The sequence below is a fragment of the Nicotiana tabacum genome, chromosome 6, assembly GCF_000715075.1.
Source record: "Nicotiana tabacum cultivar K326 chromosome 6, ASM71507v2, whole genome shotgun sequence".
Taxonomy (NCBI): domain Eukaryota; kingdom Viridiplantae; phylum Streptophyta; class Magnoliopsida; order Solanales; family Solanaceae; genus Nicotiana; species Nicotiana tabacum.
In genome coordinates, this window is record NC_134085.1 from 48,601,692 (window position 1) to 48,626,489 (window position 24,798).

The following is a 24,798-nucleotide window of genomic DNA, read 5'->3' on the forward strand; positions in this document are numbered from 1 at the left end:
TATAGATTGGAATCTTGTAACTCGTAGTTGATATGCTTAGCTAGTCTTTTGTTTCATTTGATTCTTGATGTAATAACAGGGACCGTGGACCGGAACCTCGGCGGAACGGCATCCCGACTGGATCTCCACCTTGGCATACTCCGTCATCTCACTCATCTCTGAACTACACGTGGCCTAATTCCTTTATAGCCAAGGATATGTAGGCAGCCCAGATACCAGGGCTTGGTCACATTCCCTTCTCTCTTAGCTTTAGTCTCTCCAAATAAGGGCCGGGTCAAAAACCTGTCTAGTCAGTCTTTGTCTGAAAACTCTGTACGTTTTCAGTCAAAGAGGGGCAACTGTAGACATGTGATTTTTGTCCCTCCCCAAGATTTTTCATATATTAGCGTAAAATATTTAATTTAAGCATAATATAGATATTTTAAGTAATTTTGACTCTTTTACTCTATTTTATTACATGAAAACAAAAATTTACAAAAATAGGTTCATTAATGTTTTGTAGTTATTTTTAATCTAAAAACAATATATACAAAAAATAGTATCGTATTTCTATTTTAATATGATATTTGAAAATACAAAAATAGATTTGTTTTAATGATTAGTTTTATTTTAATAATTATTTGAATAGTAGGACTAATTAATAATTGAGATCGTATTTTTAGTCTTGTTCGTGGGGAAAGGATAGAACTTGGGCTCGAGCAACCTATTTTTAGACCTAATTTTGGACCTAACCCACAATTTCCAAGCCCATAATTCCTAGGCCCATACCCCTTAACCTAAAAACCCTACCAAAAAAAAACCTAAACTCTATATAAAAAAGAAGGCACAAAACAAAAGAGGAGGGGCCGAAACTCAAAAAATCGGACCTTAGGAGACCCCCCACCCCCACGTCGTCTTCTTCTCCAAGAGAAATAACCTGGACCTAATTTATGAGACCTTTTTAGCAGTCATGTCCCTTGATTTGAAGAAGGATTTCTAACTTTTCATTTGGAAAGAACAAGAACATTAGCCCCTTGGATTCCTAAACAAAAGAAAAGGAGAACGACACCCCCGATTCCAAAAAAGAAATACAGTCGCAACTCAGCCCCAAAACTCATGCTCATCCACGCCTTGTAGCTCAAAAAACCCAGATGAAGCATCATCCTTTCATTACCCAAAAACTCCCTAAACTCCATTGAAACTCAGCCCCAAAGCTCAGCAAAATCCAACTGAAAAAAAAGAAGCAAAACCAGCTCAAAAAATAGCCGAAAATAACCTCAAAATCAGCGGGAGCTCAGCCTCGTCGTTTTGGCGTGGTTCGGGTTTTCTGGCGAGCTTCGAGGCTGTCGGAGAGGTGGTTCTGATTTCGTTCGAGGTTCTGAGGTCGTTGGAAAATGTTCCGGCCTCGAGTTGTCTAATTTCCGAGTTGGTTGTAGCTTTGGCTCAAATTCAATAGAAAGATTTGCCTTAGCAATATTGAAGTAAGTTTATTGCTTTGAAGTTCATTCTTAGCTTCTTCTTTTCTTCAAGTTTTATTAGCTTATATATTTATAATATTTTGTTTGGTTGCTGCTGAGTTGACAATTTTTATGGCTTCTTTTGTTAAAACTTTCCAACATAAGCTTCAGTGGTTTACGTAAACTCATAAATTTGGTTCAAATGTGTTATGTGAAATTTGTCATACCCTTTTGTTTGTTACAATTGCCTGTGTGTAAATTATGTTGCTTTAACCCTGTTATATTTTTGTATCCATCGCATTGAGTTGTATGAGATATTGGTACTAATATTTATAACCGGGTCTATTAAGTTAATGAACCAAGTATTTTTGGCATTTTCGGCTGTAAAATTGGCTTGCTGTGTTTGATGGATGTTACTTAAAATATTTTGGATAGAGTCTTGTTAATAAATTGGGTTAGGTTACGTGTTAGATACTATTGTTAGGTTAGTGTATTAGTCGTTTCTTTAAGTTCTCTTAGCTACCGTAGGAATGAATTTTAATGTTGAAAAAGAATATTGAGTTATACTTAGTAATTTATTAATAATAACTAAAATCGTACACCTCTTCTCCAAATAATTTCATAATTGATGACTTCGCAATAATCTCAAAGTAGTTTTAGGAAGAAACAATTAAATTATGAACTTTGTAGCTTGCTTTAGGCGCGTAATTTAAAATTATCTTCCTAAACTCGGGTGTGCATTTCATGTGACCCAAATCCAAATCTTAACAACGTTAAATAAAATGTGTCTCGAACTGCGGGTGCATTTCATGTGGCGTGGTCCAAAGACGTATTTTAGATGACGTTGACATCTTTCTTAAAATGACTAAAGTTTAAGGCTAAAATGGCATCATAGGTTAAAACGTGTTTCTAAAATTAGAAAACTAAGACGAATATGACAGTTAAGAGACCGTGCTAGAACCAGGGGATTTGGGAATGCCTAACACCTTCTCCCAGATTAACAGAATTCCTTACTCGGATTTCTAATTCGCGGACTGTTAAACAGAGTCAATTTTTCCTCGATTCGAGTTTTAAAACCGGTGACTTGGGACACCATAAATTATCCCAAGTGGCGACTCTGATTTTTAATAAATAAAAGATCCCGTTTCGATTGTCCCTTAATTGAAAAAACTCCTTTGTATTTATACCCTTTGCGGGGTGTAGTAAAAAGGAGGTGTGACACCCATGTTAATGAGCTACTACTTTTCAGAAACAATCAAGGTTTTTAAGTACATGTAAGCTTATATATTGTCTATATTTATGATTACTATAGTTATAGTGGTGATTTTGTAATTTTTCCTAAAAAGCTAGGGTTTTTCTTAATCGATTGAGAAAATTTGACCTGGGCTGTTTGTCTTTTGTTTTATTTTGCAGTGTAAAATCTTTGTCATGTCTAGAGAATTTATTCAAGCCTGATTTCACCATGGTGGTACTTTTACCAATGAAGTCAAGTCCAAATACATAACTGAAAGAGACGTGGACATCTATGGTATTGAAAAAGATCACTTTTCCTGGGTCGAATTGCAGTTTTATTCTAAAGATCTTGGGTACAATACTGTTGTTAGTTTCTATGTTTTGAACCAAGAGACAAAAGACTTTGTTTTATTGGAAAATGACACTCAGTTTTATAATATTGTCTCTCATCTTAAACCTTTATAGTATTTGGACTTATTTATTGAGCATGTTGTTAATGACCCTATTATAGTGGAAGGGGTGGTCCCATGTGGTCCTACTAGTGGGGTAGATGTTGAAGATAACCTTTCAATTATTAGGTCTAGGGCAGCACATGTTGGGTCAAACAATATAAATACAAAAGGGCCCGCTGAAGATAACCTAAGTGTGGTTGAATGGGCACAAACAATAGAGGACTTGACACTAGAAGATGTTGTAGTTTTTGAAGACTTAGATGAGATTGAAGACACAACAGATCTTGATCTTCTATCATATCTGGATAGTAGTGAGTCTGAATTGGATGTCATACCTGATGTAGATGATAGTGAGCCTGATGAAGAGCTAAGAGAACTAAGAAATGAAAGAAGGAGTTAAAAGCAGCAGAAAAATAGTAGAAAAAATCCTACACAGCAGAAAAAGAGTAGAAAAAACCCTACTTAAATACATGAAGTACCAATAGGAGAAGCTAGTCTAAATAAAGGGTTTGAAGACATTGGAATAAATAACATAGACAAATATGCAGGGAACTTAGGTGGGGATGAGGACTATCTTGGTAGTTCAGACCTTGAAAGTGATGATTCTGAGGATGAGTTAGATGTTGAAACTAAAAAAGGTGTTGATTTACCAGCTAGAAGAAGAAGCAAAAAGGTTATACATGATCCTAAATGTGAAGTTAGTGTTTTTGAACTTGGGATGGTGTTTGAAAATGCCATAAAGTTTAGGAAGGCATTGACCAATTATGCTATTGAGTACAAGATGTAACTGAAAATAAAACCAAACGAGAGCCACAGAGTACTTGTGAAGTGCAGAACTACCAGATGCAAATGGACACTGTAGGCAAAGATAGAGATTCTGGTGACATCATTATGAAGAAGTACTACCCACAACACAAATGCAACAAGTACACCAAGAATATGTTGTGCACATCTAAATATATTGTTCATAAATTTAGGGGAAAAAATCATATCCACACCTGGTATAAAACTAAGGGAGTTATTTGAAGCAACAATTCTGAATGTAAGCAACAATTATTTGAAGCAAATGTTATTTTACAATGCATATTAACTATGACTAATATCTGATATTTTTCAGCCTGGTAATCCATCTAAAAGAGTAATATCACATGGGAGACCTGTGAAAAATACAACTGAAACCAATATAGATATTGGATTTAAGCCGCTTGGTCTAAAATGAAAAGGCGGACAAGCAGTAACAACTAACTAACTCCAGCAGATGAGTGCATCAAGGATTACAAAGACTTCCAGTCAAGAAGGCACATCCTCATCTTTTTTGTCAAGCCAAAGTAGTGGAACCAAGTGACTTTATTGTTTAATTTGGTTTAGGTACTTTATTGTTTAATTTGGTTTAGGTGTTTATTTAGTTAATTTATTGGACATGTAGCAATGACTTCTTGAAAAACAACTTTATTTAGGTATGGCCTTTTGGTATTGTATTGGTGGCTACATGATTAGCATGTGCTTTAGATCTTGTATTTTGGTCTTGTATTGGCATCATGAACAACCTATTTTGTAGCTCTTTATGAGCTTGGTCTTATATATATATATATATATATATATTATACAATGTTATTGTCAACCTTCATATGCTTGTATTTTGGTCTTGTGTTGGTATCGTTTATCAATACCATTTATACAAATCTTGCAGCAATCAAATATAGTATAAGCAATGTAAAGTACACCCCAAAATACCATTATCATTGATGGAATAGATAGTCCAAAATTTGAATACAATTTATGTCTCAATTACAATCAGTCATACCGAATACAATGTGTTGTTATCGAGCTAATACAATCAACCAGTAATACCATTCAAATCAACAACATAAGTATCATAACTAACACCAAGCAATATTTTTTCCACCTTTTAGCATTAAGTTCAGTTGCATCATTATTTTTTACCTTCTTCAACAACCCCCATATCACCCTTGAACTTGATCTGGAAATTGAGGTTCAAACCACATAAAAAATTTACATCCACCTTTCTCCTGCAAAAAATAGACCAAACAAAGATACAATTTGTAAAATCAGCAACTAATGAAGAACAATTCAACATCGACGATAAATTCATGTGCTTACTTCATCAATTTTGCAGTGATAAAATGGACGATCTGGATTTCTCTCTGATCATGATATTTTCAATAGAGCATTGATCCCACAGTGATAAATAATCAATCTATTAAGCGAATTCATTGTCCTTCGCGAAATCGAACCAGACGAATCCACTACCAATTACATCGAGTCACTAAAGAAAAAAGGAAGAAAGAAACAGAAGAAAATCCACTGCCAATAAAGAGAAAATGAAGAAAGAAACAGAAGAAAATCATTTACTTGTTCGAGCCTTCAGTTACTAGTATGAATCAAGAGAAAGATATTGAGAAATTTTAGCACAGATCTTCGATCTCCTATGTTAGAAATGACCTAAGGTTTTTTTGGGAAAAAAACGGTAAATTTTTGGGTTAGGGGAAGAGATTATAAAGAATCAGCTTTTTACCGTTGGAATCCTCCATGTCAGCAAAAAAATCAATCTTTACGTGCTTATTTTTGTTTAAAGTCACGCTATATAATAAGTCAACAGTCTGTGTTTAATTGGTACACGTGGGAGGATGTTCGTGTGCCTAATAGGAAACAACCAAACTTTATGTGTCTATTTGAAAATTGGTGCCACGTTCCGGTGTCTGTTTATGTATTTGGCCTATACTTTTTTACCCATGTTATAAAATTATAATTCTAAAATTGTAGATTTTGAATTTTAACTATACTCCCTGCTGTCCACAATAAGAGATCAATTTGCCTTTTTATTTTAGTCCAAAATAAATGTCCATTTATATAACCAAGAAAAAATATATTTTTTTCCAAAATTACCCTTATGTACGTATTTCTAATTCTTTTACTCCTCACATTAACTATGATGCAATATTTTATTAAAGGTAGCTTAGTCACACTAACTATTTTTGTCTAGAATTTAGTATTTCCTTAATGGGTATGCCAAAGACAAATTAGTAATATTTACCGTGAAAATGGTAATAATAATTAAATTTGATTATGAGACTCTAAAAATACGTGATCTATTTTTATGCTAGTTGGTAAGCAGTTGATGCTATGTGTGAGGTTTAGAAACGAGATAAGAGTAAGGAGTAAGGTGATAACCAAACCGATAGGTTAACAATCGGGGCGTCGAGCTTGTTGATTCGGGGGCTTCGAGGTCGATTCCGAAGCTCGGCTGGGAGCTATCGAAGGTGGTCGAAGTATGACTAACATTTATAATAAAATCAACGAAGGCTCTTTATGACCAATGATAAGCAATAAATGATGAACAGTAATGAAGAAAATAAATGGAAGCAATGATATCAAGAGAATGTGTTAGAGAGCAAAGTAAATGTTCTTGTATATTTTGTGTAGAGCAACTGAAGCAATAGGGATTTCTAAAATGATAAGGACTCCCTTTATATATGAGGGGAATCCCAACATAGTACAAAATGCATTAATTACAAAGATATAGGTATAGGACAGCTAGATAACGCCCTGATTCAGGTTTAGAGTAGTCCACTAGGCTCTGTCAGTCCTAGTCGTGTGCCTCGGGAACTCCCCATTTCTACTATTACCGTAATCATTACTACCCCAAGGTCGAGTGTCGAGGACCCTCGAGGGAGGATACTTGGCCGTGGCCTTGAGCCTTCGAGGTGATCTTTCGAAGTGCCTTAATAGCGAGAAACAGGACCCTCCGATTTCACCGTATACAGATAGTCCCCGCGTTTCCTAAAACAAAGCGATAGGAAATGATTTTGAGCTTATATTCCGAGGGTATCATCGCTGGGACGTTAGCCCATCAGAGCATTAAATGCCATGCCCAAAAAACCGTGCAAGTTTCGCCATCAAATGCGACTATCGAGAAGCCCACAAACCGCTACTAGTTCGCCCCTTCCGCTACTCACATGGCTCCTATAAATGCACCAATCATTTGATAATTCTTATTTTCTCAACATCTTCAAATTTGCAAAGTCAGACCCATCCCCATTTGCATCCTTTCTTCTTACTTTCTTGGAGAAATTTCACCATCATCATGGTTAGAACCACCAAGGTGGTTCCTCAGGCTGAGGGAATGAAACGAGGTAGCAGCCTCGGAGTTGGCATCGACCCATGGTCTTCTCCAAAATTCTCGAAAGGAGGTTGTTGCGCTGACTTCGGCCAAGTCCGAGATCGAAGGAAAAGTTGCTACTTATCTGCAGGACGCAGCCACGGCAAATCAAATAGCCCATAATATTTTGATAGAGGCCAAGCTAAAACTAGCTCGGGCTGTCACCCATTCTAGAGCGGAGGCGAGGAGGGAGGCCTTAGAGGGGGTCAGAGCCAAAGGTATTGATCTTTTAGCCGAGATTGAGGAGGTGCGAGAGTTGGAGAGAAAATCGGCGCTCTTGGTTGCTTTAGACGAGGATCCTGGAGATGGTTCAGAGGATAGTGGCAATGAAGCATAGGACTTGTGTCGCTTTGCTTTTTATTTTTTCTTAATGTGCATGTACTCCCAGGGGAATGAGTCTTGTAAAGACGTCCCTTGTAAATATATTTTTGGCAATGCAAGAGAGTTTGCTCCAAGTCTTTCCATTCTTTTTATCTCGTCGCTCTTGCGGAGTTATTCTTCGAATTTTAGTATTAACTTTTTGGAGCCCATTCTTGGAGTAATCGGGACCCCCGAAGTTGGGTCCTATATTGAAGTTAGGTTGATAGCTTCTTTGGGGCCGATACTTGTGATAGTAGGAAGCCCCCGAGGTCTCGATACCTCTCGAGCTTCGTGGGATAGCAGCATTCATGCGATCTGATAAAAGGAGTCCCGAGGTGGTCCCGCCAGTACATTTCCCAAGGAAAAAGTGACGTTACCATGGACAGAATTAATTGGCCCTCTGGGTAGGCGAGCAGTCGCTGCTTTGCCCCTATATATTCATTCGCTTGCTCCTCAAATGGAGATTCTGCTACTCTGAGTAACTATTTCTTCCATAGAACTTGGTTCTTGGTACTAGTTTTTCCGCTGTTTCAACTCAAAACCCTTGCCCAAATCTATACCCTCCTTTTCCTATTTTATCGTAGCCATGACTGCCACGTCGACATCCGCCCATCAAGGAGAGAGAAGTTCTGCCTCAGTTCCACGTCCGGTCGGTGGTACACTACTGGTGCCCAGCGAGCGGCTCTCGAGGTGCTTTGTCTCCAGGAGAGACTTTACGTTGGAGAAACCTCCCAACATTCAGGGACATCGGGAGCATGCATCAAGGTTCATCTCATCAGTAGAGGAGGAACACCTCGAAATGATCAGAAAAGATTGCGGATGGGGAGAGGGAGTGGTACTGCAAGTACCTTCCTCTGAGGAGGGTATCATGACCCATGTCGAGGGATTTTTGAGCGTATATACACATCCCTTTACGTCGGGTCCCTCCAACCGGGTCGTGCTTGAGTTATATCGGAGATACCATGTTACTTTGGCGCAGGCTCACCCTTCCCTTAGGAAGATAGCGTAGACGATAAGGTACTTTGCAGATAAGGCTGGGTTTGAGTTCACCCCCAGTCATCTCGTGAGGTTATATTGGCCGTTGCATTATCGGGGTTTGATTACCCTGCAGCGTCGATCCACCCAGTCCCCTGCCATTTACGGCGAAGAGGACGAGGATCGGGGATGGATGAACCGGTTCGTTCGAGCGCGGACGGTCGATATCATCCCCGGAGAGTTTCTTCCCTTTCCTGAGAAATGGAATTTCACACGTAAGTTGTCTACTTGTATTTTTATCACTTTGTCCATAGCGGAGGCGGGCTCCATAACGACATTTTTTTGTTTCATTTTTTGTAGTGACTCCTTGGTTGCCGAATGAGGTTCCTGATTTGGCCAAGTGGTCTCGTAAGCTGGCAGCTTGTTAGTCCTATGATAAACGCAGGTGGTGAGACCTGTCCAAGGGGAGATGGGAGGCAAAACATCATGGTAGGCACTTGGTGGCTTATTTCCCCGGAATGGTACTTTTATTGGAGATTTTTTTGAGATGAGGTCGTGCCTCCTGGGGTAGGAGAAGAGATTGCCGACCTTGGGTTCGAGGGTCGATAATAAACGAAAAAGGCCTTCAGGGGTGAGGAGGCTTGCAACGGGGTGAGTCCTTCTCAGAGGTTCAAAAGAGGCTATTGGCCGATCATCCATCTTCAGAGGCCTCCGTTCTCAAAAGAACATTCCCCGTTTCTGCTGAGGGTACTTCGAAGAGAGAGGAGCACGTGGTGCCTTCTTCTTTTCCTACCAAAGGATCTTCGGGGGACACTAAGCTATCAGACATTGGCTCGACCTTTGGTGAGGCTCAGTGGCTCAGCTTTATGGTAAGGTTCGGTAGCTGGCATAGGACTATTCCAGTTTCACACTCTTCCTTTCTTATTGAATTTTCTTTCGCATGTCTTTGACAAGCTTAAATCTGAGTTACTTCACTATAAGGCTAGGTTGCGGAAAGCTTCAGATAGGGAGAAAACCCTTAAGCTTCTTTGTGCGAGAAAGGAAATCAAGTTGGTATCCCTGCAGTGTGAGGCGGATCGAAGCCGGGGCAGTAAGAGCTGCCTTGAGAGATAGGTATCTTGTATTTCATGTTGACGTATGCCCCTCCTTTCATTTTCGGAGATTAATGTTTCGATATTTTAGTTGGAGAGCAAAACGGAGGAACTGGAATGACTTTGGGCGAAGTTGGCCGGCCCAAACATGAGTTTAACAAGCTGCAGGCTCATGTAGATACCCAAGTTGCGGCCAAGGAGAGTGCTTTGGCTAAAGCTTCCACCCTTGAGATGCAAATCTGGACCGCTCGTACGAATGATTCTGCACGAGCGAACATGATCGCAAGGTTCGAGTCCGAGCTTTCGAAGGCGAAGGCCGAGGTGGTGAATGCCCGGGTCAAGGCTGTGATGAGAAACACTAGGGTAGACCAGAAAGTGGCAGCCTATCTGAAGAGCGCTGCCACTGCTAGGGCTGAGATGAGGAGAACTCTTGATCATGCGAGCAGTAGTAAAGAGTACGCGAACTGCAAATCTCAGAGGGAAACTCTCGAGGAAATTCATGCTAGGAGTTTCGATCTTTCGGAAGAGATTGAGAAAGCCAAGGCGGAGGAATATGACACAAAGTTCCTTCTGTTCGATGCCGAAGATGGCGAGGACGGGGCCGTCATGCCATAGTCCCCAAGGGGGATGCTTATTTTCTTTCTCTATCTTTGTATATAGTACTTTCACAGTATGCTGTAAATGGAGCTTATATTTTATTACATGTGTGTATGAGGGGGAAACCTCGCGATTTTGCATCTTCTGAGCTTTTGTTTGCCTAGATTTTAGCCAGATCAACTGGCCTTTGAGTTGGTAGGAATCCTTAGATTCGTGGTATGGCCCTGGGGCTCACTAAGCTGGCCCGTAGGCTCTTACGCGCTTGGTCGATATGATCTTTTAGATGGGCTGGCGACAATGGCTCTTATGCCTTGGGTCGGAGTGACCTTTCAGTGTAAGCTGGCGTTTGAGCTCTTACGCTTTTGCTCTTGGGCATTTTAGTTAACTTTTTGGGTTCAGTCTCTTAATCGGGTTTCGACTCAAGCTCATTCGACCCTCAAGTTTTGTATTTGTATGGGATGGTGACAATGGCTCTTACGCTTTGGGTCAATGCGGCCTTTTAGTGTGGACTGACGACAATGGCTCTTATGCCTTGGGCCGATGCGGCCTTTTAGTGTGGGCTGGCAACAATGGCTCTTATGCCTTGGGTCGAAGTGACCTTTTATTGGCTTTATTTTTCCCTCATTAAGGACTTTTTGAAATAATTTTTGCCTGACTCTTCAGTGGTTCGATAAAACCCTCGATTATGAGTCGTTATGTGGAAATAATCGAGCACCTCGGGAGGTTTTTCTCGGAGGTTGAGTATCTCGAAGCCTGTGATTTGAAGCTGACATGGTCGAAGCTCTTTTGCCTATGTCGAGGGTAGCCTGTTTAACCGGTTCTTTCCGAAGTTTATTCAGTGTAATTGAAGGCCTGTGATTTATAGCAATTGTCGGGCATCCCCGAATCGTGTTAGTTTGGATGGTACAGCCTTTTGAATGAAGTTATTTGTGTTTGGACGGAGCCTTTAAGTCCTGAGTGAAGTAGTTTCGGCATCTATATCGAGGGTATGCCTTATTAAGGGTCTTACAATTTCGATATATAGCCGAAACTTTGAGATCGGGTTTATGCCTTTAGTAAGGTCTTACAAGTTTTTCATGCCTTTGAGGTCTTATAGTTTTGGATACTTGGTATAAGTATTGTTCCTGCCTTGCTTGAGGTCTTACAGATGTTGTTGTTGCCTTATATAGGTCTTACGAGACCGAGGCTGCTGCATGTGGCCTTACGACCTCGGGCTTTTATAAGTCGATCGAGATGGTGTTTGGCGGTAGTCCTTGAGTCGTCGAGGGTTTCTTGACTCGGGAGCCATTACTTGTAAACTTGGTATTGCCTCATTGAGGGCTTACAATTTTGGAATTTCCGACCCGGAGGTCATTTGAGTTTTTGACGCCAGTCCCCGAGTGTTCGGGTCATCTTTTGGCTTTGGATCCGTTTAGTGATCTTGTTTTTGCCTCATTGAGGGCTTACGAGCTCGAAGCTCCGACCAGGCGATCGCGTTGTTGTGAGTTGTTGATGCCAGTCCCCGAGTGTTCAGGACACTTTTCGCCTTGGAGACGTTTCGTGATTTTCATGTTGCCTTGTCGAGGGCTTATGAGTTTGGAGTCCCGACCTAGAGGTCGTTCAGGTGTTGAATTATTGACGCCAGTCCCCGAGTGCTTAGGACGTTTTGTTAGAGGAGTCATTTTTGCAAAGGTGCCGAGTTTCTTTTTGAGTGTGAGATGTTTTGATAAAAGATATTCTTCGATTACTTAGTACAAGTGTACATGTTTTCGCCGTCGGTGGCCCGGCTATACGGACATGGTTCGTTTGACCGTTTGGCCCGGTACATAATTTTCCTATTGGGACCCTATTTGGCGTTTCTTGGCTTTTCCGAGTAGATGACCTTCCAGGGGATGCCCCCCATTGTTCAAGGTTGATTGCAAAAGAAGCCTGATATACTTGTCGAGTCGTCCTTAGGTAGCATGTGAATGTTGCCTTATTAAAAACCTTGCCGGTAAAACCCTTTTCGGGATAAAAACTCGGTCGAAGGAAAAGAGTTCAACGAATGCTTTAAAACCTTAAGGTCTTCGAACTGGGATAGGGCTTTGACTGCTTCGGTCGGGCTCCTGCATAAGGGTTAGTGTGAAATATAAAATGAAAAGGGAGATGGTTATACCTTGGTGGCGATGGCGCTTTTGATCCTTGGTAGTCGCTTGAAGGATGCGGTACGGTCCTCTGTTCAGATATGGCCGAGAATATGTCTCGTGGTTGCTATCTCACTGTTGGTTCATTTCTCAGTCCCTCTACTGGTGAAGATGTTGATGTTCCGGCTAGTGGCGGGTGTCTCAAAAGATCATGTGGATGACATGTTGTGGCTCGCCTGCTTTGTTCTTTTTGGTCGTCTCTCTTTCTCGAAGCTGATTTTCGGCTCGGTAGCTGAGGAATTCCCGAAGGTGACCATTGTCGAGTAATCGGGCTACTTTCTCATTGGGTTTGCAGCAATCTTCAATCTTGTGTTCGTGCGTGCTGTGAAACTTGCACACTAAGTTAAGGTTCCTTTGTGAAGGATCCGATTGTACAGGCCTGGGCCATCTGGCATCTTTGATTTTGCTAATGGTGAACACGATGTTTGACACATCGACGTTGAAGTTGTACTCTGATAAGCGACGTGCGTCCGTTGGCCCCGTATTCCTATCAAATCCGGCTCTGTTGGTGAGTCCTTGAGGTTATGTCCTCGGTCTTTCCGTCGATCGTTGCGAGGTGGGTTGCGTATCGGGGCATTCCTTCTGTCTTCGGTGTATGGCTGAATCTTTCTTTGTTTGGCTTGGGATCCTTTGCCGAAAGCCTTCTTGGGTATACTAAACCCGAAGGGGCTCCTAGTTGGCCGTCCTCGACCCTGATCTTTGACTGGTATCGGTTATGGACGTCTAACCAGGTCACAACGGGATTCTCGACCAAATTCTGTTTCAACTGCTTCGAACCCACCGAGCTTCGTTCGTTCAGACCTTGAGTGAAGTCCTGCACTGTCCCGTCATCGGACACTATTGGTAGTTCCATTCATTCCATTTGGAAGCGAAATACGAACTCTCGCAGCATTTCGTTCTCTTTTTGCTTGATTTTGAAGACGTCTGATTTCCTTGTGGCCACCTTGATGGCCCCGGCATGCGCTTTTATGAAGGAATCTACCAGCATAGCAAATGAGTTTATAGAGTTTAGGGCCAAGTTATGATACCATATCATTGCCCCTTTAAAAAGTGTTTTCCGAACTTCTTCAGCAGAACGGACTCGATCTCGTCGTCCTTTATGTCGTTGCATTTCACTGTGCAAGTGTAAGCAGTAACGTGCTCAATGGGGTCTGAGGTCCCGCTGTATTTTGGGAGGTCTGGCATTCTGAACTTCTTTGGAATGGGCTTCGGAGACGCTTCCTCTAGGAACGGCCTTTGTATGAACTTATTAGAATCCACACCTTTCAGGACCCGGGGTGCGCCCGGAATTTGGTCGACCCTGGAGTTGTAGGTCTCGACTTTCTTGTCGTTGGCTTCTATCTTTTTCTCGCCCGATTCGATCCTCTTTGTGAGGTCCTCGAGCATCTTTACGATGGAAGGGTCGGCTACCGACCCATTGTTACTTGACCACTCCGGTACCTGTTCGGTCGGGGGAGCCGTCCCCGTAGTAACCACGCTGGGAGTTTTCTGATGACTTTGTAGCTGAGCAATTGCTAGCTGTTGTGCCTGCAACATTTCAAAAATAACATAAAGGCTAACCTCCCGTTCTTTCCTGGTTGGGGTTTTCAGACCTTCTTGTGGATCCCCTTGGTGCACGCTCCTGTAAGTGTGAGAGCTTATGTCGATGTGTTGGGCATTGCGTGAGACCGTGTCCACGGGGATTGGTTTTGGTGCATTCCTAGGGTTTCGTAGTGGCACACCAACACCTGGAACACCCACACCATTTTCTCTGTGGTCCTCAAGATTGTTGTTCTCACCTCCATTCATTGAGTTAGACATTTCGTCCTCAAATCGAAGATATTGGACAAGAAAAAGCGTGGAAGATAACTTACGTTATGTAGTAAAATCAGAAAGAAAATAATTACTATTATTTTTAGCCTCACGGTGGGCGCCAAACTATTTACCATGAAAATGGTAATAACAATTAAATTTGATTATGGAACTTTAAAAATACGTGATCTATTTTTATGATAGTTGGTAAGCAGTTGATGCTATGTGTGAAGTTTAGAAACGAGATAAGAGTAACGAGTAAGGTGATAACTGAACCGATAGGTTAACAATCGTGGCCTCGAGCTTGTCGATTCGGAGGCTTCGAGGTCAATTCTGGAGCTCGGCTGGGAGCTATCGAAGGTGGTCGAAGTATGACAAACAGTTATAATAAAATCAACGAAGGCTCTTTATGACCAATGATAAGCAATAAATGATGAACAATAATGAAGGTAATAAATGGAAGCAATAATATCAAGAGAATGTGTTAGAGAGCAAAGGATATGTTCTTGTATATTTCGTGTGGAGCAACTGAAGCAACATGGGTTTCTAAAATGATAAGGACCCCCTTTATATATGAGGAGAATCCCAACATAGTATAAAATGCATAAATTACAAAGATATGGGGATGGGACAGCTAGATGACGCCCTGATTCGGGTTAAGAGTAGTCCACTAGGCTCCGTCAGTCCTAGCCGTGTGCCTTGGGAACTCCCCATTTCTATCATTACCGTAATCATTACTGCTCCGAGGTCGAGTGTTGACGACCCTCGAGGGAGGATACTTGGCCTTGGCCTCGAGCCTTCGAGGTAATCTTCCGAAGTGCCTTAATAACGAGAAATTAGACCATCCAATTTTACCGTATACAAGTAACTTATTGTGGACCGGAAACAATAATTCCTTACAGAGGTACGTAAGAATAGTTCAAGGCTTCAAGCCGTGCTCTAAGATAAACAAAGTTTCGAAGTTAATGCAAATAAGAAATTAAATACAGGGTTCTTACTAGAGATTGCAGAAAGTAGGTGAAGCTAGCCACAGCCAAAACTAATGTATCCACCCCAGGTAACACACTACCTACTTATAGGTAGGGGTGGCAATTTGAGCCCAACCCATCTAACTCGCCCAACTAACTCAGAGATTAATGAGTTGGGCTATAAACATTTTAGCTCATGGGTCAATTTGGGTTGAGCCCAAGTTAATCCATTATTTTTTATAACCCATTCTGACCCATTTAACAGCCCAAATACAACCCATGAAACTCACACAAAACAAAGGATCTCAACCCAACTTATCTAGAAATTTACTTAGTTGCCCTAATTATTTTTTTGTATTTTAAATTTTCTGTTCTTTTGTTTTTCTACACCACCCACCCACCCACCCTACCCCCTACCCCCCTACCCCCGCAAAATCCCCAAAAAAATTACTTTTTTTTGTATTTTTAATTTTCTGTTTTTTTTTGTTTTTCTGCGCCACCCACCCTCCCCCTCCCCCTGCAAAACCCCTAAAAAAATTCACTTTTTTTTGTTTTTTTATTTTTCACCCACCCTACCCTCCCACCCCTCGGCGCAAAACCCCTCAAAAAATTTTTTTTACTTTTTTTTTGTATTTTTAATTTTTATTTTTTTTATTTTTCTGCACCACCCACCCACAACCCCCGCCAAAACCCCTCAATTTTTTTTTTTACTTTTTTTTTATAATTTCAATTTTCTGTTTTCTGTTTTATATTTTTTCGTTTTTCTGCACCATCCACCCCCCCCCCCCCACCCATAAAATATTTGTCAACTCACATATTTTAAGGTAAAATATTTTTTTTATTCAAGATGAGCATGGTTCTAAAACATGGGTCAAGTTGGGCGGGTTGGGTTATGACCCATTGTTTAACCCATCTTGACCCAGATACACTTTGGGCTGGGTTGGGCAATGACCCATTTATTGACCTAATCCATCTTGACCCGCCCAAATTCAGCCAACATGCCCATTTGCCACCCCTACTTATAGGATAGTATATTAGTCTTTCCATTTCAAATTTGATGAGTTACTTTCCTTTTTTGTCTGTTTCAAAATAAATGACATATTTTTGAATTTGAAAATAATTCAACTTTGAAGTCTTTAGTTTGCCCATTTTACCCTTAATGAGAAGCTTTTATAACCACACAAATATTATGATCCCACAAAGCTTTTACCCTTAAGTTTTTAAGACCACACATTTTAAAAGTCTTTTTTTTTTCTTAAACTCCATGCCGGGTAAACTACCTCATCTAAATTGACAATGAAGGAATAATATTTTTTGGACAGCTCAGATCACGGCCCCTAACATAATTTTCATTGATAAAATTCTTTTAGAATAGTTCTAATTGTTTTTGGACATAACTGAGTAAATATAACAAAGACCAATACAAAGTAAATTCTAATTGATTTTGGATAGCAAGGACTCACCGCCAACATAATTCTAATTTTTTTGGTAAGTGCACCAAAACTAATCCAAAGTATCTTTTAACAGATTGTATATAATTTTGGATAACTTAATCTTTTTTACTTTTTTCTATTTGAACTACATATACTGATTCAATGATATAGCAGTATTAGCTTATTGAACAAATTCATTTGTGGACCTGTAATAGCGCTTTCATTGCCTCTTTATGTATATATCAAGCTTTGTACCTTGAGAAAGAAAATATTGTATCTTAACTAATTAATATCACTGTTTGCCATAACATGTTTTCGCGGGAGGACCCAATGTTAGAATATATTCATCGTAATATATTTTCACAAACGGACAACTGTACGTTTCTCTCTTATCTCGTTAGCTCGTTAGCGGTAAAGAACACAGAAGTATTATGTGATATACGACCACATTGCAAATATTTACGTTACAAATACAAATTATTTAACTAATTTACTAAAGAAAAATCTTACGAAAATATCTAAAATAAGTTTAAACTTACCAACCTCTAGCCATTAATAACAGACTTGCAAAACTAGTCAAGTGCATTGAAAATTGAAAACCAATATAAATGAGAATTCTTTCTCTCTAAGAATCACATGCAAAGATCTCCTTCCATAATTTTTAGCGTGATCAGTAATATTTGATGCAACAAAAAGAAAATTTCATGAATAAAATAGCATGCAAGGTGATGAAACACAAAGAAAAAATATATATAAGATTCCAAAAACCTAAGCAAACAGGGACCTTTTTCAATGGGCATGGTTGAAATTCATTAAAACATTTAGATGAGTCAGTATATAAAATTTGAGGAAGATTGAAGGTAATTTGGTATCAAAATTCGTACTTAAAATCAAGTTTAAAAATTCTTTTGCCACACATGTATCAAACACGTATCACGCATGTATCTCACACGCGGAAATACATATGATATATATATATATATATACACACATATGATATATATGTGATTCACAAATGATATACAGTATCATACACATATCATCTTTTTCCATGTTCATCTTATACTTTTAGGTTTCAATTCAAATCACCTCAAAACTCCACCAGATCATTCTAAAACTGAGATTCAAACTCCGTAAGATGTACCTATTCTATTTCAACAACACCAACTATAACGACCCGGCCAGTTATTTTGTATATGTGAGCCACGTTTCCCCATTCGATGCTTTTCATATGTGTATTTGTTGTTATGTGACTTACATGAATAGTTTGTTTAATTTCAGAAAGGTTTTGGATTGAATTGATACACTTAGTTCCAAGGTTGAAAGTTTAATTTATAAGAGTTGGTCGAGATTTGACTTTTTTGCAAATGGGCAACAAATGATATTTCGATAGTTTTAATAAGTTCGTATGGTAATTTGGACTTAGGCGTATGTCCGGAATTGGATTTAGTGGTCCCTAGGTTGATTTGGTTCTATTTGGCGAAAGTTAGAAATTTGAAGGTTTGAAAAGTTTATAGGTTTAACCAGGGTTGACTTTGGTGTTATCGAGTTCAGATTGTTGTTCCGAGAGTTGGAATAAATTTGTCATGTCATTCGAAACTTGTGTGTAAAATTTGAGGTCATTCCGAGTTGGTTAGACGTGGTTCGACATGAGTTTTAGAAGTTTGAAAGTTTATTAGTTTATTAGGCTTGAATTGAGGTTCGATTCATAGTTTTGATGTTATTTTGTGTATTTTGGGACTTCAAGCAAGTACGTGGTATGTTTTGGGACTGATTAGGGTGGTTAGACGGGGTCCCGGGGTCCTCGGCTATGTTTCGAATTAATTTCGGATTGTATGGTGTTTATGCAGGCATTTCTGTGTTACAACCCATATTTGTGTACGCTAAATCATGCCGTAAGTTAGTCGATGTAAATTCGAGAAGATATTATCTTTGAGATTATAAGAAGTTAATCCTATTGGTCTTAAATGATACAAGGGTGTATAATAGTAGTTAACAAATATTAGAAGTTAGAAGTAAAACGAATCGAGGATGTTGTAACCCGTATTTTCGGGTAAAACTAGGGGTTATTAATATTCTAAGGAGATCGTGTTTTACGGTATTTGAATCATATAATATCCGTATCATATGTCTTGAAGTCAAGCAAGTTATGAAACAAAAGTCGATGAAAGTTGTCGCAACTTAGGTTCATAATTTTACTTAAAATTTAGGTATAATATTACTAGGCTTTTCTCTCAATGTACTTGGAATTATAGGGTGATCCACCCACCAAATTGAAGATCTATGAGTCTCGTTTCCAACACATTAAAGCTTTTAGCTATAAGATATCTAAGTAGAGAGATATTCGCATTTTCGTGAGGCTACACAAGCAGCTTTCTATGGGACCCACTTAAGCAGTTGAGATTTATTGATATATATGAGATGCCTTAAGCCTGTTTTAACTTATTATTTTTGACTCTATTCAGACCATAGACACCTAAAAACTTTCTTTCAAGGTTATTTCATAATCCAAGACCTAAACAAAGGGCAAACAACACAAATCAAGTGTCGAGAATCCCGTGGCGCGAGTGAGTTTCTTGTTCTTCTTGTTGTTGCTCATTTTTGTATGGTTCTGGCTCATGTGGGAGGTTGTTTTAAGTGATTTAAGTTATGTAAAATACTCTCTCAAGTTTCTAATATCAACCCTAAGTGATTTCAAGTCTTCCAAAGCGATTCCAGTACCCAAAAATTAGAATTGATTGCCATTTTTGCTTCCTTGTTCTTGTGGTAGCATTGGAAGGATATTTCATGGTGAAGTAAGGTTAAATTGGAGTTGTTATATCTGTTGGTGGTCTATTTTGGGAGGCTTAATATAATTATTATTTATGCTGTTTGGATTTTTGGCGATTGTTTTAACTTGTGGGACATCATATAAATAGGGTACGTTCTGTCCTTTTCATCGTAAAATAGGTAGTGGACGATATATAATAGTTGTGACGCTTAAACGATAACGATAGTATCATTTCTCTTATTGTAGACTAAGGAGTCATGACATTTGCATGGCTTGAGGTTGGGGAGTATATACAAGGTAAATAAGGCTATCTTTTTTCTTCTTTTGCACAATTCTGATTGTACATAATGTAAAGAACGAGCTTCCAAAGATACTCCACTTTTAGAAGCTAGCAATACTTAAATTGTTTCCCTTCTTATGGAACGATTGATGTTGATGTTGCTTCTCTTAGTCTTATGTTATCAATCTTTTTGGTACTTCCTGATTCTTATTAGATTCATGATGAAGAGTTAGTCCTAATAACCTATACAGAGGTTACTAACCTTACGTGACTCCGAAAGGTTCAGAATGTGATTCAAATGAGTCCATCATGCATTATATATATGTACCTATTTTACTCTACCGAGCCGCGCTATAGTCGGCCGGGTATGGCACCTATTATGCAACCACTGATCAGTTGGGTTTTACCGAGCTCCATGTGGCCGGGTACGATTCTACCGAGCCTTATGATGGTCGGGTATGATATGATGATGATGATGCCCACAGAGGCGTATGTTTTTAAAAGTGTGTGTGTATATATATATATATGCATTTCATGTCAGTCGCCCTCAAAGAAACTTAGATGTTACAGGTTGTATATTCTCTATCCCTGCTTATATTACTGTTCTTATTATGCTTTCCTGCCTTACATAGTCAGTACTTTATTCATACTAACGTCCCTTTTATTTGTGGACGTTTCATGTCATGCTGCAAGTCTTGATAGACAGGTAGATGAAGCTCCCCCACCACAGTAGGCTGCTCAGTTTAGCGGTTACTGGCGAGATCACTTCTCTGGACTTGCAGTGGTCTTGGTATACATTTTTGTTATAGACATTATGGGTATGTCGGGGCTCTATTTTGGTAATGCTGCAGCACTTATATTCCTTTAGAGGCTTATAGATAGGTGTCGACTCCTGTATAGTTTGGATAGCCTTGTCGGCTGATTTTTACTGTATAGTCTCTCATGGCACCTTGTCGGCTCCTACCTTATATATAACTTCATGCCAACCTTGCCATCCCATGTTATATATGTTCATGAAATTATCTATTATTGTTGTTTATTTTGGATTCTTGTCTACTATTTACGTTGATCTTATCGGCCCTTATGGATAATAAGAAAGGTTAGATAAAATGTACATTGGTGCTCGGCAGGTATGGCCCGGGTGCCAGTCATGGCCCTCTAGTTTGGGTCGTGACATTTTATTCTAGTATTTTTCGCACCTGCGAGGTTTTGTCCACAGGTGCGAGTCCGCAGAAGCAGACCTGGGGACGCAGATGCGAATTTGGCCAGAATTAGGGGTTTTAGAAAATGCGGCTAAGCTTGCGCAGAAGCGTGAGCGCATGTGCACATTGTTGTTCGCGGAAGCAGTTTCGTAGAAGCAGAAATGTGGTCGCATAAGCGGCTGGTTGGATTTTTATTCATGGTCACAGAAGCACGTGAAACCTGAAGTGCAGTTCAATTATGCAAAGTTAACCCCGAGTTAGCACCCCGAAACCTGACCAAACTCACAAATTCCGAACACTCATTCAAATTCCAGTCCAACCATACCAATTCATCCAATTTCGACCTCAAATCGACCTTCAAATCATAAATTTTCACTCTCCAAAACCATAGTAAAGAATCCCCTAATTTCACCTTAAATTTACATAAACTAGGTGTAATAATCCTTGGGCAATCAATATCTATCATCAAAATTAAATAAATCTCACTTACCTCTTCAATTATAGTTAAAAATCTCCTCCAACCGAGCTCCACAACTCCAAAAAAATAAAAAATGTCAAACCCTTGAAATTATAAAGTCTGCCTACTAATTCCGCATCTACGGTCATTGAACCGCATATGCGGTGCCGCTTCTGTGTTCAAAACATCACATCTGCTATTCCCTTTCAACACCCGGCCTTCCACTTCTGCGGTCTTACCCTCACACATGAGGACTGTCACGACCCAAAATCCATTAAAAGTCGTGATGGCGCTTAACACCACTGTCAGGCAAGCCAACAATTTTTTATTAACTTAATTATTCACTTTAGTATTTGAAATTTTGATTTCCTTCAATTTAATAGTAAACTATGGAATTTACAGAGTAGATAATAATATTTTAACAATTTCAATACTGAACAACCCCTAATCACCCCAAAACCCGGTGTCACAAGCGCATGAGCATCAACTAGAAAGATAAAATAAAATACAGCATCTGTCTGGAATGCAAATTAGACAGGAAAGATAAAGATAATTCTGAAGGAGACTCTGCTGACTGCGGATCGTAACATGGAATGCAGCTCACCTAAGTCCGCACATTAACCATGCCTCTGCCCACAAGACCACTAAACATATATGTGCATGCATAACAAAATGTGCAGCAAGTGTAATATGAGTACCTAAATCAACGTGTACCTAGTATGTATCCAGTCTAACTTCGAAGAAGTAGTGATGAGGGATCGACTCCGATACTTACTATGGGATATAAATAAAATACCAATGATATAATTAAGCATGGATTACATAGAATGGCTGTAAGCTCAATATCATTAAGTAAGTAAACGATTCTTTTATTAATAAGAAATTTTCAAATTTATTTTTCATCATTTAACAATTTATATCTGAGGCCAATGAAGCAATATCAACTATTATAAATTCCCAAGCAATCAATTCAATCATGCGCAAATCATGTCGAGGTCGTACGGCCCGATCCAACATAAATATTTAAATTGTGCACTACCGAGGGTCGAACGGCACGAACCAGCATATAAATATAAACTGTGCACTACCGAGGGTCGAACGGCACGAACCATAGATGCGTCTATTTAACCTGCCGAGGTAAACAGCCCGCTCTCATGAGAGTAGTGAAAATTTACCCCGCTCGCGGAATATAGTTGCGACGCGATTGAACATAGATTTTCTCAAGTTATTATAATATTTCTCATTTTTTTTAAAAAAAAATTCAAAATTCAAATGAAAGCTTTTTAAATCTCAAATTCCTCCATTCTTAATCTTTTCAAGGCAATTAATAAGCAAACTCAATCTTGCTTCTTCTCAAGGCAAATAATAAATATAGGTCAAATTAAAATATCTACAAGGCATGGTGTAAATCTAAAACTACCCGGATATAGGCATAGCTAATAGCTACGTACGGACTCTCGTCAACTCGTGCGTACGAAGCCCCCACAAATAGAAGCATATATTAATTTAGTTCACATATGGGTAAATTCCCTCTTACAAGGTTAGAAAAGAGACTTACCTCGCTCCGCAACCAAATTCAAGATTCCAATAAACCTTTGCTTCCCGAATTCGTGTCCGAAAGCCCCAAATCTAGTCATAAATAATTCGATGTATTCAATACAAATCATATGAATTTACTAATTTTTCGGATTAAAATTTGAAATTCATTAAAAAAATAATTGATAGTGGGGTCCACGTCTCAAATCCCGAAAAAACCTCACGAAATTCGAACACCCGTTCCGATATGAGTTCAACCATATAAAAATTATCGAATTCCGACATCGGATTGGCTTTCAAATCTTAAATTTTTGTTTTTGGAAGATTTGATAAAAAAAACTGATTTTTCTTCCATAAATTCATGGATTCATGATGTAAATGAGTATGGAATTATGACATATAATTAATTTCGGATAAAGAATACTTACCCAACTCAAACTCGTGAAAAATGCCTCTGAAATCGCCCAAAACCGAGGTCTAAAACTCTAAAAATGAGCAAAAATATCGGACTTCGAACATATATATTCTATCCAGGTAAGTTGCATATGTGAGATGCGACTTGTCTCAAAATTTTCAAGCCAAAAACTACTTTACCAACCTTTATTCAATTGATCATAACTTTCTGTACAAATGTCCAAATGATGAATGGTTTAACTTTCTGGAAAGTAGAATTAAAAGGCTACAACTTTCATGTTTTGATAACTTTCAAATTCCTTATAGATTCCGAGATATAAGCTTTCAAATTTGGCTCCATGCATCAGAAATTTCTGGCAAACAACTTCTGCAATAGAAAATTCCAGCAGCTCTCTTTGTCCGAAATCCCTTCCGTTAACCTTCCGAAATTTACCCGAGGCCCTCGGGACCTTAATCAGTTTATACCAACATATCCCAAAATTTGATACGAACTTGTTCGAGGCCTCAAATCACATCAAACAATGTCGAAATCATGAATCTCATCCCAATTCAAGCTAAATGAACTTTAGAACTTCAAACTTCTACATTCGATGCCGAAACCTATCAAATCACGTCCTATTGACCTAAAATTTGGCAGAAATGTCACATTCGATATTACAGACCTACTCCAACTTCTGAAATCGGAATCTGACCCCGATATCAAAAAGTCCACTTCCAGTCAAACTTCTCATAAAACCTTCAAATTTCTAACTTTTGCCAAATGACCCCAAAATGACCTACGAGCCTCCAAATCCACTTACGGATACGCTCCCAATACTAGTATCACCATGTGGATCTATTCCCAGACTCGAAATCTCAAACGGACATCGATAACATTGAAATACACTTCAACCCAAATTTATGAAATTATTTCAAAATGCCAACCTTCCACAATATGCACTGAAAATCTCCTGGGCCATCCAAAACTCGATCTGGACATATTCCCAAGTCCAAAATCATCATACAATACTATTGGAACCTTCAAATCCTGATTCCGAGGTCGTTTACTCAAAATTAACCCTTAGTCAGATTCTTCTAACTTAAAGCTTCCGAAATGAGAATTCTCTTTCCAAATCAACTCCGAACTTCCCGAATTTCAATTCCAAGCACGTGTACAAGTCATAATATCTAAAGTGAAGCTGCTCATAGCCTCAAACTGCCAAACGACGCGTTAGATCTCAAAATGATCGGTCGGGTCATTATATTCTCTCCCACTTAAACATATGTTCGTCCTCGAACGTGCTAAGAACTGCTCTGGAGTTGTCTGAAATCACTGTTTAACACCTCGTGCACCTACCTGTGCTACCATAACCCAGTTGAGCACATTAGCTCGAGCAAATCTGAAGATTCTCCCTTTTATTTAGTCAAGTTAGCCTTGGAGCCAAATTCCAACATCTGAAATTCTCTACCAGGTATGTTCCC

At 39.3% G+C, this 24,798-nt stretch overlaps 1 long non-coding RNA gene across 1 annotated transcript; it reads left to right on the top strand.

Annotated features, from left to right (window-relative positions):
- Positions 1-850: 850 nt before the first annotated feature.
- LOC142181464 (uncharacterized) lies at positions 851-3,131 on the top strand. The gene is made up of 2 exons (XR_012710111.1): positions 851-1,460; positions 2,850-3,131. It is a non-coding gene; the product is annotated as an uncharacterized LOC142181464 (long non-coding RNA).
- The last annotated feature ends 21,667 nt before the right edge of the window (positions 3,132-24,798 follow it).